Below are 10,355 nucleotides of genomic sequence, written 5' to 3' on the forward strand. Positions count from 1 at the left end.
TACCTCATATGTGGGGGTAAACCACTGTTTGGGCGCACGGCAGAGCTCGGAAGGGAAGGAGCGCCATTTGACTTTTTAAATGAAAAATTGGCTCCAATCTTTAGCGGACACCATGTCGCGTTTGGAGAGCCCCCGTGTGCCTAAACATTGGAGCTCCCCCACAAGTGACCCCATTTTGGAAACTAGACCCCCCAAGGAACTTATCTAGAAGCATAGTGAGCACTTTAAACCCCCAGGTGCTTCACAAATTAATCCGTAAAAATGAAAAAGTACTTTTTTTTCACACAAAATTTCTTTTAGCCTCAATTTTTTCATTTTCACATGGGCAACAGGATAAAATGGATCCTAAAATTGGTTGGGCAATTTCTCCTGAGTACGCTAATACCTCATATGTGGGGGTAAACTACTGTTTGGGCACATGGTAAGGCTCGGAAGGGAAGGAGCGCCATTTGACTTTTTGAATGAAAAATTATCTCCATAGTTAGCGGACACCATGTCAGGTTTGGAGAGGCCCTGTGTGCCTAAACATTGGAGCTCCCCCACAAGTGACCCCATTTTGGAAACTAGACCCCCCAAGGAACTAATCTAGATGCATAGTGAGCACTTAAAACCCCCAGGTGCTTCACAGAAGTTTATAACGCAGAGCCATGAAAATAAAAAAATTATTTTTCTTTCCTCAAAAATGATTTTTAGCCCGGAGTTTTTTATTTTCCCAGAGATAATAGGAGAAATTGGACCCCAAATGTTGTTGTCCAGTTTGTCCTGAGTATGATGATACCCCATATGTGGGGGTAAACCACTGTTTGGGCGCACGGCAGGGCTCGGAAGGGAAGGCACGCCATTTGGCTTTTTGAATGGAAAATTAGCTTCAATCATTAGCGGACACCATGTCGCGTTTGGAGAGCCCCTGTGTGCCTAAACATTGGAGCTCCTGCACAAGTGACCCCATTTTGGAAACTAGACCTCCCAAGGAACTAATCTAGATGTGTGGTGAGCACTTTGAACCCCCAAGTGCTTCACAGACGTTTATAACGCAGAGCCATGAAAATAAAAAATTATTTTTCTTTCCTCAAAAATGATTTTTTAACCCACAATTTTTTATTTTCCCAAGGGTAACAGGAGAAATTGGACCCCAAAAGTTGTTGTCCAGTTTCTCCTGAGTACGCTGATACCCCATATGTGGGGGTAAACCACTGTTTGGGCACATGCCGGGGCTCGGAAGGGAAGTAGTGACGATTTGGAATGCAGACTTTGATGGAATGGTCTGCGGGAATCATGTTACGTTTGCAGAGCCCCTGATGTGCCTAAACAGTAGAAACCCCCCACAATTGACCCCATTTTGGAAACTAGACCCCCCAAGGAACTTATCTAGATGTGTGGTGAGCACGTTCAACCCCCAAGTGCTTCACAGAAGTTTACAACGCAGAGCCGTGAAAATAAAAAATCATTTTTCTTTCCTCAAAAAAGATGTTTTAGCAAGCAATTGTTTATTTTCACAAGGGTAACAGGAGAAATTGGACCCCAATATTTGTTGCCCAGTTTGTTGTGAGTACGCTGATACCTCATATGTGGGGGTAAACCGCTGTTTGGGCGCATGTCAGGGCTCGGAAGGGAAGTAGTGACATTTGAAATGCAGACTTTGATGGAATGGTCTGCGGGCGTCACGTTGCATTTGCAGAGCCCCTGATGTGCCTAAACAGTAGAAACCCCCCCTAAGTGATGCCATTTTGGAAACTAGACCCCCCAAAGAACTTATCTAGATGTGTGGTGAGCACGTTCAACCACCAAGTGCTTCACAGAAGTTTACAACGCAGAGCCGTGAAAATAAAAAATAATTTTCTGTCCTCAAAAAAGATGTTTTAGCAAGCAATTTTTTTTTCACAAGGGTAGCAGGAGAAATTAGACCCCAATATTTGTTGCCCAGTTTGTTGTGAGTATGCTGGTACCCCATATGTGGGGGTAAACCACTGTTTGGGGGCACGTCAGGGCTTGGAAGGGAAGTAGTGACATTTGAAATGCAGACTTTGATGGAATGGTCTGCGGGCGTCACGTTGCATTTGCAGAGCCCCTGATGTGCCTAAACAGTAGAAACACCCCACAAGTGACCCCATTTTGGAAACTAGACCCCAAAAGGATCTTATCTAGATGTGTGGTGAGCACTTTCAACCCCCAAGTGCTTCACATAAGTTTATTACGTAGAGCCATGAAAATAAAAAATAATTGTTCTTTCCTCAAAAATTATGTTTTAGCAAGTAATTTTTTATTTTTGCAAGGGTAACAGGAGAAATTGGACCCCAATCGTTGTTGCCCAGTTTGTCCTGAGTACGCTGGTATCCCATATGTGGGGGTAAACCACTGTTTGGGCGCACGTCGGGGCTTGGAAGGGAGGGCGCACCATTTGACTTTTTGAACGCAAGATTGGCTGGAATCAATGGTGGCGCCATGTTGCGTTTGGAGACCCCTGATGTGCCTAAACAGTGGAAACCCCTCAATTCTAACTTCAACACTAACCCCAACACACCCCTAACCCTAATCCCAACTGTAGCCATAACCCTAATCACAACCCTAACCCCAACACACCCCTAACCACAACCCTAACCCCAACACACCCGTAACCCTAAATCCAACCCTAATCCTAACTCTAATCCCAACCCTACCCACAACTGTAACCCCAACACAACCCTAATCCTATCCTTAACCCTAACCACAAGCCTAATCTTAACCCTATTTCCAACCCTAGCCCTAATTCCAACCCTAAGGGTACCGTCTCACATAACGATTTACCAACGTTCACGACCAGCGATACGACCTGGCCGTGATCGTTGGAAAGTCATTGTGTGGTCGCTGGGGAGCTGTCACACAGACCACTCTCCAGCGACCAACGATGCCAAGGTCCCGGGTAACCAGGGTAAACATCGGGTTACTAAGCGCAGGGCCGCGCTTAGTAACCCGATGTTTACCGTGGTTACCAGCGTAAAAGTAAAAAAAAAAAAACCGTACATACTCACATTTCGGTGTCCTTCAGGTCCCTTGCCGTCTGCTTCCCGCTCTGACTGAGTGCCGCCGTACAGTGAGAGCAGAACGCAGCGGTGACGTCACTGCTGTGCTGTGCTCTCACTTTCTGGCCGGCAGACAGTCAGAGCGGGAAGCAGACGGCAAGGGACCTGAAGGACACCGAAATGTGAGTATGTACGGTTTTAATTTTTTTACTTTTACGCTGGTAACCACGGTAAACATCGGGTTACTAAGCGCGGCCCTGCGCTTAGTAACCCGATGTTTACCCTGGTTACAAGTGAACGCATGGCTGGATCGCTGTCACAACGATCCAGCGATGACAGCGGGAGATCCAGCGACGAAAGAAAGTTCCAAACGATCTGCTACGACGTACAATTCTCAGCAGGGTCCCTGATCGCTGCTGCGTGTTAGATACAGCGATATCGTATGTATATCGCTGGAAGGTCACGGATCGTACCGTCGTAGCGATCAAAGTGCCACTGTGAGACGGTACCCTAACTCTAATTCCAACCCTAACCCTAAGGCTATGTGCCCACGTTGCGGATTCGTGTGAGATTTTTCCGCACGATTTTTGAAAAATCCGCAGGTAAAAGGCACTGCGTTTTACCTGCAGATTTACAGCAGATTTCCAGTGTGTTTTTGTGCGGATTTCACCTGCGGATTCCTATTGAGGAACAGGTGTAAAACGCTGCGGAATCCGCACAAAGAATTGACATGCTGCAGAAAATACAACGCAGCGTTTCTGCATGGAATTTTCCGCACCATGGGCACAGTGGATTTGGTTTTCCATAGGTGTACATGGTACTGTAAACCTGATGGAAAACTGCAACGAATTCGCAGCGGCCAATCCGCTGCGGATCCGCGGCCAATCCGCTGTGGATCTGCAGCCAAATCCGCTGCGGATCCGCGGCCAATCCGCTGCGGATCCGCAGCCAAATCCGCACATGCCATAACCCTAACCCTACCCCTAACCCTAACCCTACCCGTAACCCTAACCCTACCCCTAACCCTACCCCTAGTTCTAACCCTAACCCTAGTTCTAACCCTAACCCTAGTGGAAACCGAAAAAAAAATATATATATATTTTCTTTATTTTATTATTCTCCCTACCTATGGGGGTGATAAAGGGGGGGGGTATTTATTATTTTCTTTATTTTGATCGCTGTGATAGAACCTACCACAGCGATCAAAATGTACCTGTAAGGAATCTGCCGGCTGGCAGATTTCGGCGGGTGCACTGAGCATGCGCCCGCCATATTGGAAGATAGCGGCACCCAGCGAGGAGACATACGGACACCGGGAGGATCGGTAAGTATGAAGGGGTGGTGGGGGGGTGGATTCGAGCACAGGGGGGGTGATGGGACCACAGGGAGGGTGAATTCAAACAAGGAGGGAGCGGACAGGAGGACAGGGGAGCCGGCAGGCGGACGGAGGGGACCGGACCCCATAACGGAGGACTGGGGGGGCGATCGGTGGGTGTGGGGGGGGTAACTTAAGTATTTCCAGCCATGGCCGATGATATTGCAGCATCGGCCATGGCTGGATTGTAATATTTCACCATTTTTTTAGGTGAAATATTACAAATCGCTCTGATTGGCAGTTTCACTTTCAACAACCAATCAGAGCGATCGTAGCCACGGGGGGGTGAAGCCACCCCCCCTGGGCTGAAGCACCACTCCCCCTGTCTCTGCAGATCGGGTAAAATGGGAGTTAACCCCTTCACCCGATCTGCAGGGACGCGATCATTCCATGACGCATACGCTGCGTCATAGGTCGGATTGGCACAGACTTTCATGATGCAGCGTATGCGTCAAAGGTCGGGAAGGGGTTAAAGGGAAGCTGTCACCCCGTTTTTTGAAGATGAGCTAAAAATAGCGTTAAATAGGGGCAGAGCTGGGCGTTACATTAGTGTCTTTTGTGTGCCTTTATTACCCACCTATGCTGCTGAAATACCTTTGTAAAGTCGCCGTTTTCTGCTGTCACTCACGCTGGTCTGGTCCTATGGGCGTGGTGACAGCGCTGTTTCTCCCCCAGATCAGGCTCATCATTCCGTTGGTGGCGTAGTGGTGTGTGCATGTCCAACAGAGAATATCCACTGCTCAGGAGATGAAAAAGAGCGCGATCTGCGGAATGATGAGCCTGATCTGGGGAGAAACAGCGCTGTCACCACGCCCATAGGACCAGGACTAATAGGACTAATGTAACGCCCAGCTCTGCCCCTATTTAATGCTATTTTTAGCTCATCTTCAAAAAATGGGGTGACAGGTTCCCTTTAAGTTACTAGTGAAATTATAATTTTTTTGTGCTATGATATTCTAAGGCTATGTTATCTGAGTTAAGATAACTTTTGATGGATCTCTACAGTGCCCCACAAGATAATAGTGACTTGGGGTGTGCACAATTTCTTGATGTCCTGCTTTATATTTTCTTCTTGAATGTTGGAAGCAGATGCAGTTTGGTGGAAGGATTCCATACATACCTTCAGTCTCTTAGAGTAGAAAGATGATGACTTATTTCCCATTCTCACTTACTGAAAACCTAGCTGATGCTGACTAGACCATCAAGGCCAACACCAACACCTCTTAAAACTGGGTCATAATCCTGTCTTCACCTGGTTCACTAATCTGCATGCATTTTAACAAGCTGATCATCATAGCTGGGGAGAACCTACGAGAATTGTCAGAAATGGGTAGACTCCAAAAGAGAAAGGTATTCAAGAATCCTTCCTTTCTGCAGTGCTGATTTTCCAACTCCAATTAAGCTCCATTCAAACTTTTATTCTAGAAAGAAAATAATCTTAAACACAGGTCAATGGAACCACTGTCAGGCTTCTTTCATTAAATATTGTAGCACGCCCACCACTGACCTTCCTGTTCAAGTACATACAGTATGTGATCTTTGTGCAATTATCCCAGTATGTGTGACCAGCGTAATTCCTATAGAGGTCTGGGTCCTGGCCTTTTAAGCCATTGAACAAGTAATTTTACACACCTTGAGACGTTATATAAAAGAGAACACAGAATATCTTCATTTTTAATGGTCATCGTGTGCTATACAATATATAGCATGAAGATACTAAATATATGTAAACTAAGTATACAGAAAAATGTGTTATTTCATTTTCCTTTTATTTGATGTGAGAATTTGCTCTGTGTATTTTGTGCTAAATTTCAATACTAACTTCCTGTTACTTTATTTACTTAAAATAAAGCGACATTTCCATATAAAATATTAGATATTTGTATAAATGCCAAAGAAAATGAATAATACGCCTGCATTTGACAGCTATTTTTATGAATAGTATAGCATGGTCATCTATCAGCGTGGTACGGTTTCTTTTGTCAGAAAGATATGCAAATTCTAAATTTCAAAATCACAGTGTGCCACTAATATAATTCTAGCATTGTGTTTCACAGAAAATGTATTCTTATTTTTACTATGTAACTCTAAAATGTAGGCGACTGTATGATGTTTTTTTTCCAGAAATAATAGCTTTCGTTAAAAAAAACCCCCTAGTTTTTCTTATTACTCTGCTAGGCAGTGTATGGCTTTATACAGATGTGGTAATTTATTTAGAAACTTCAATGTCCACTTTTGAATGCTCAATTTTTTTAATTCTACCTTGATTCTTAAAGGGAACCTATCACTTGATTCATGTTGCTCGAACCCCAGTCAGAATGAATAAGAGTTTCGCTGCTCTATTGCAGCCAGATATATTTTTCTTCTGAAATGCTCTAGCAGCATTTTTGATAAAATTAGAAGATTTCAGATAAAATATATTTAGAATTTTCAGGCTGACTTCTCCCCACAACGCTCTGGGTGAGTGACACATTTGTCCTGTAAGATGCCCAAGCAAGGTAGTTGTGGACGAGCTTCTGTTCCCACTCACTTTGGCATCCTACAGAAAACTTGTGTCCCAGTCCTGGTGTGCTGCAATGTGTGAGGGGCAACACACTTACTTTAGAGCTGCAGGCCTCTTCTTCTGAGTCCAGGAATCTCTCTTCTGGGACCAGGGCAGCAATTAATCCAGGAGACACGAGGTTCATTAAAACAAACTTTTACTTGGAGAATGGCAGTATTTACAGGTAGATATTGAAGATAATGCCCAGGCCCCTGACATCCATCTCGAGGTTCCCCAGGCCATTAGTCAGAATCACACTTAAGGTTATTTTCAGCACTCCACTGCCCCGAGTATTAAACCCACGCTATCCCTAGCAGCCTCGAACTTAGGCCTGTAGCTTCACACACTGCTCTTCACACACTTACGGACTCTGTCCCTTCCTGGATTTCCTACTAACTCTCAACTCCCTCTCCCAAACTGGGCCAGCCATTATAGTTAACCCTGTCTAAGCTAACTGCAGCTGCAGTGGGTATCATCCTTTCATAACATACATAAATAACAAATCATCAGTTCCACCACTCCTACAGTCCCCTTGTGAGAGACCTGCTAGTCACCTGGAGTTATATGGGGAGAAGCCATGAGTGGCACCAGACTATTCTCATCTCTAGCTCTTCTATCTACTGTATATTTTCTCTGAAATGCTCCATTTCATGCAGCCAGGCTCTGATTCATGCGTCCCGTGGATTGAGCAGCATGAATCAAGGGACAAGTTCCTGCTAATATCTTTATAGTAGTTGGGGTTCTGCTACTAGGTGTAGCAAACAATTATATATTGAATTATTTTGGTATCCCAGTATGCGGTATGCTCCTAAGCTGCCTCTAGTGGTTGGAACAGGTAGTCTCAATTTTATTGTGTAGCTCTAGGTCTTTGTAGAGAATTTGGACCCTTTTATATATATTTTACACACACCAGTTTGAAGTATATATTATAAAATAAATTACTTTTTTAAGGAGAAAGGAAAAACTGCCATTGTTTTGAGATTTGTTTTATTCTGTTCTAAATACAAATATTACAAATTGGAGTTTTAATTGGTAATGTTTTGAGGTAAAAAAAAAGTTATTAATTAAAGGGAACCTGTGATGCCAGAAATTCTATTTCCCTGCAGATATCTGCAGTTAAATAGAGAACTAAAGTCATGCATGCCTGCCTTACTAGAAGCAGGGAGAAAATGATCTTAATCACTCCCCAGCACTTCGATTGACATTCAGCTCTACAGCATGCTAATGTGTGCAGCATGAGTTTGTGCAGTGTGTGTGTGTGTGCTGAGGTGGCTGTCATTCAATGTGCCAGTAATTGATTACAGCTGCTCTCATGGTATACTGAGTAGTGACCATAACTGCTCCCTGCACTGTTCCTGTGACTGGAAGGTGGTGGCTTAAATAAGGATATACAGTAAGGAATAATTGTAACACTATTTATCTGCAGCTTAAATGTATATCTGCTGGTAAACAGCATTTCTGGTTTTGGCTCCCTTTTTCATTCCTCTTTTATCAGAATGAAAAAATCCCTGCAATTTTGGTATGTTTTTAGTTTTTTTTAAGGTGTTTACTGTGCAGAATAATACATGTGTTACCTATAGTATTATGTGCTCTTTTTTAGTAATGTTTTGTGTCATAATTTAATAGTTCTGTAAAGAAAAAGAAAATAAAAGTTTTACTTTATTTTTTTTTCTAAAAACTACAACTTGGTACTGGCTAACAATGACTCATCAAAGGATTATTCCTAAGTTAACATGTCATTATCAGCTATGAAAATTTTGGGTGATAACTTGCTAATTGGTGGCAGCCAATTGCTGGGTCCCCACTGGTTCTGAATTAGCCAGCCTGAATAGATCGGTCATTGGACATACAGTGCCTTGCGAAAGTATTCGGCTCCCTGGAACTTTTCAACCTTTTCCCACATATCATGCTTCAAACATAAAGATACCAAATGTACATTTTTGGTGAAGAATCAACAACAAGTGGAACACACTTGTGAAGTTGAACAAAATTTATTGGTTACTATAAATTTTTGTGGAAATTCAAAAACTAAAAAGTGGGGTGTGCAATATTATTCGGCCCCTTTAAGTTAATACTTTGTTGCGCCACCCTTTGCTGCGATTACAGCTGCAAGTCGCTTGGGGTATGTCTCTATTAGTTTTGTACATCGAGAGACTGAAATTCTTGCCAATTCTTCCTTGGCAAACAGCTCGAGCTCAGTGAGGTTTGATGGAGATCGTTTGTGAACAGCAGTTTTCAGCTCTTTCCACAGATTCTTGATTGGATTGAGGTCTGGACTTTTACTTGGCCATTCTAACACCTGGATACATTTATTTGTGAACCATTCCATTGTAGATTTTGTTTTATGTTTTGGATCATTGTCTTGTTGGAAGACAAATCTCCGTTCCAGTCTCAGGTCTTTTGCAGACTCCAACAGGTTTTCTTCCAGAATGGTCCTGTATTTGGCTCCATCCATCTTCCCACCAATTTTAACCAACTTCTCTGTCCTTGCTGAAGAAAAGCAGACCCAAACTATGATGCTGCCACCACCATGTTTGACAGTGGGGATGGTGTGTTCAGGGTGATGAGCTGTGTTGCCTTTATGCCAAACATATCGTTTGGCATTGTTGCCAAAAAGTTCAATTTTGGTTTCATCTGACCAGAGCACCTTCTTCCACATGTTTAGTGTGTCTCCCAGGTGGCTTGTTGCAAACTCTAAACGACACTTTTTATGGATATCTTTGAGAAATGGCTTTCTTCTTGCAACTCTTCCGTAAAGGCCAGATTTGTGCAGTGTATGACTGATTGTTGTCCTATGGACAGACTGTCCCATCTCAGCTGTAGATCTCTGCATTTCATCCAGAGCGATCATGGGCCTCTTGGCTGCATCTCTGATCAGTCTTCTCCTTGTTTGAGATGAAAGTTTAGAGGGACAGCTGGGTCTTGGTAGATTTGCAGTGGTATTATACTCCTTCCATTTCAATATGATCACTTGCACAGTGCTCCTTGGGATGTTTAAAATTTTGGAAATCATTTTGTATTCAAATCCGGCTTTAAACTTCAACAATATCGCGGACCTGCCTGTTGTGTTCCTTGGTCTTCATGAGGCTCTCTGTGGCTCAAACAGAACCCTGAGACTATCACAGAGCAGATGCATTTATACGGAAACTTGATTACACACAGGTGGATTATATTTATCATCATTAGGCATTTAAGACAACATTGTTTCATTCAGAGATCCGCAATGAACTTCTGGAATGAGTTTGCTGCACTGAAAGTAAAGGGGCCGAATAATATTGCACGCCTCACTTTTCAGTTTTTGAATTTCAACAAAAATTTTAAATAATCAATAAATTTCGTTCAACTTAACAATTGTGTTCCAATTGTTGTTGATTCTTCACCAAAAATTTACATTTGGTATCTTTATGTTTGAAGCATGATATGTGGGAAAAGGTTGAAA

The sequence above is a fragment of the Ranitomeya variabilis genome, chromosome 1, assembly GCF_051348905.1.
Source record: "Ranitomeya variabilis isolate aRanVar5 chromosome 1, aRanVar5.hap1, whole genome shotgun sequence".
NCBI lineage: Eukaryota > Metazoa > Chordata > Amphibia > Anura > Dendrobatidae > Ranitomeya > Ranitomeya variabilis.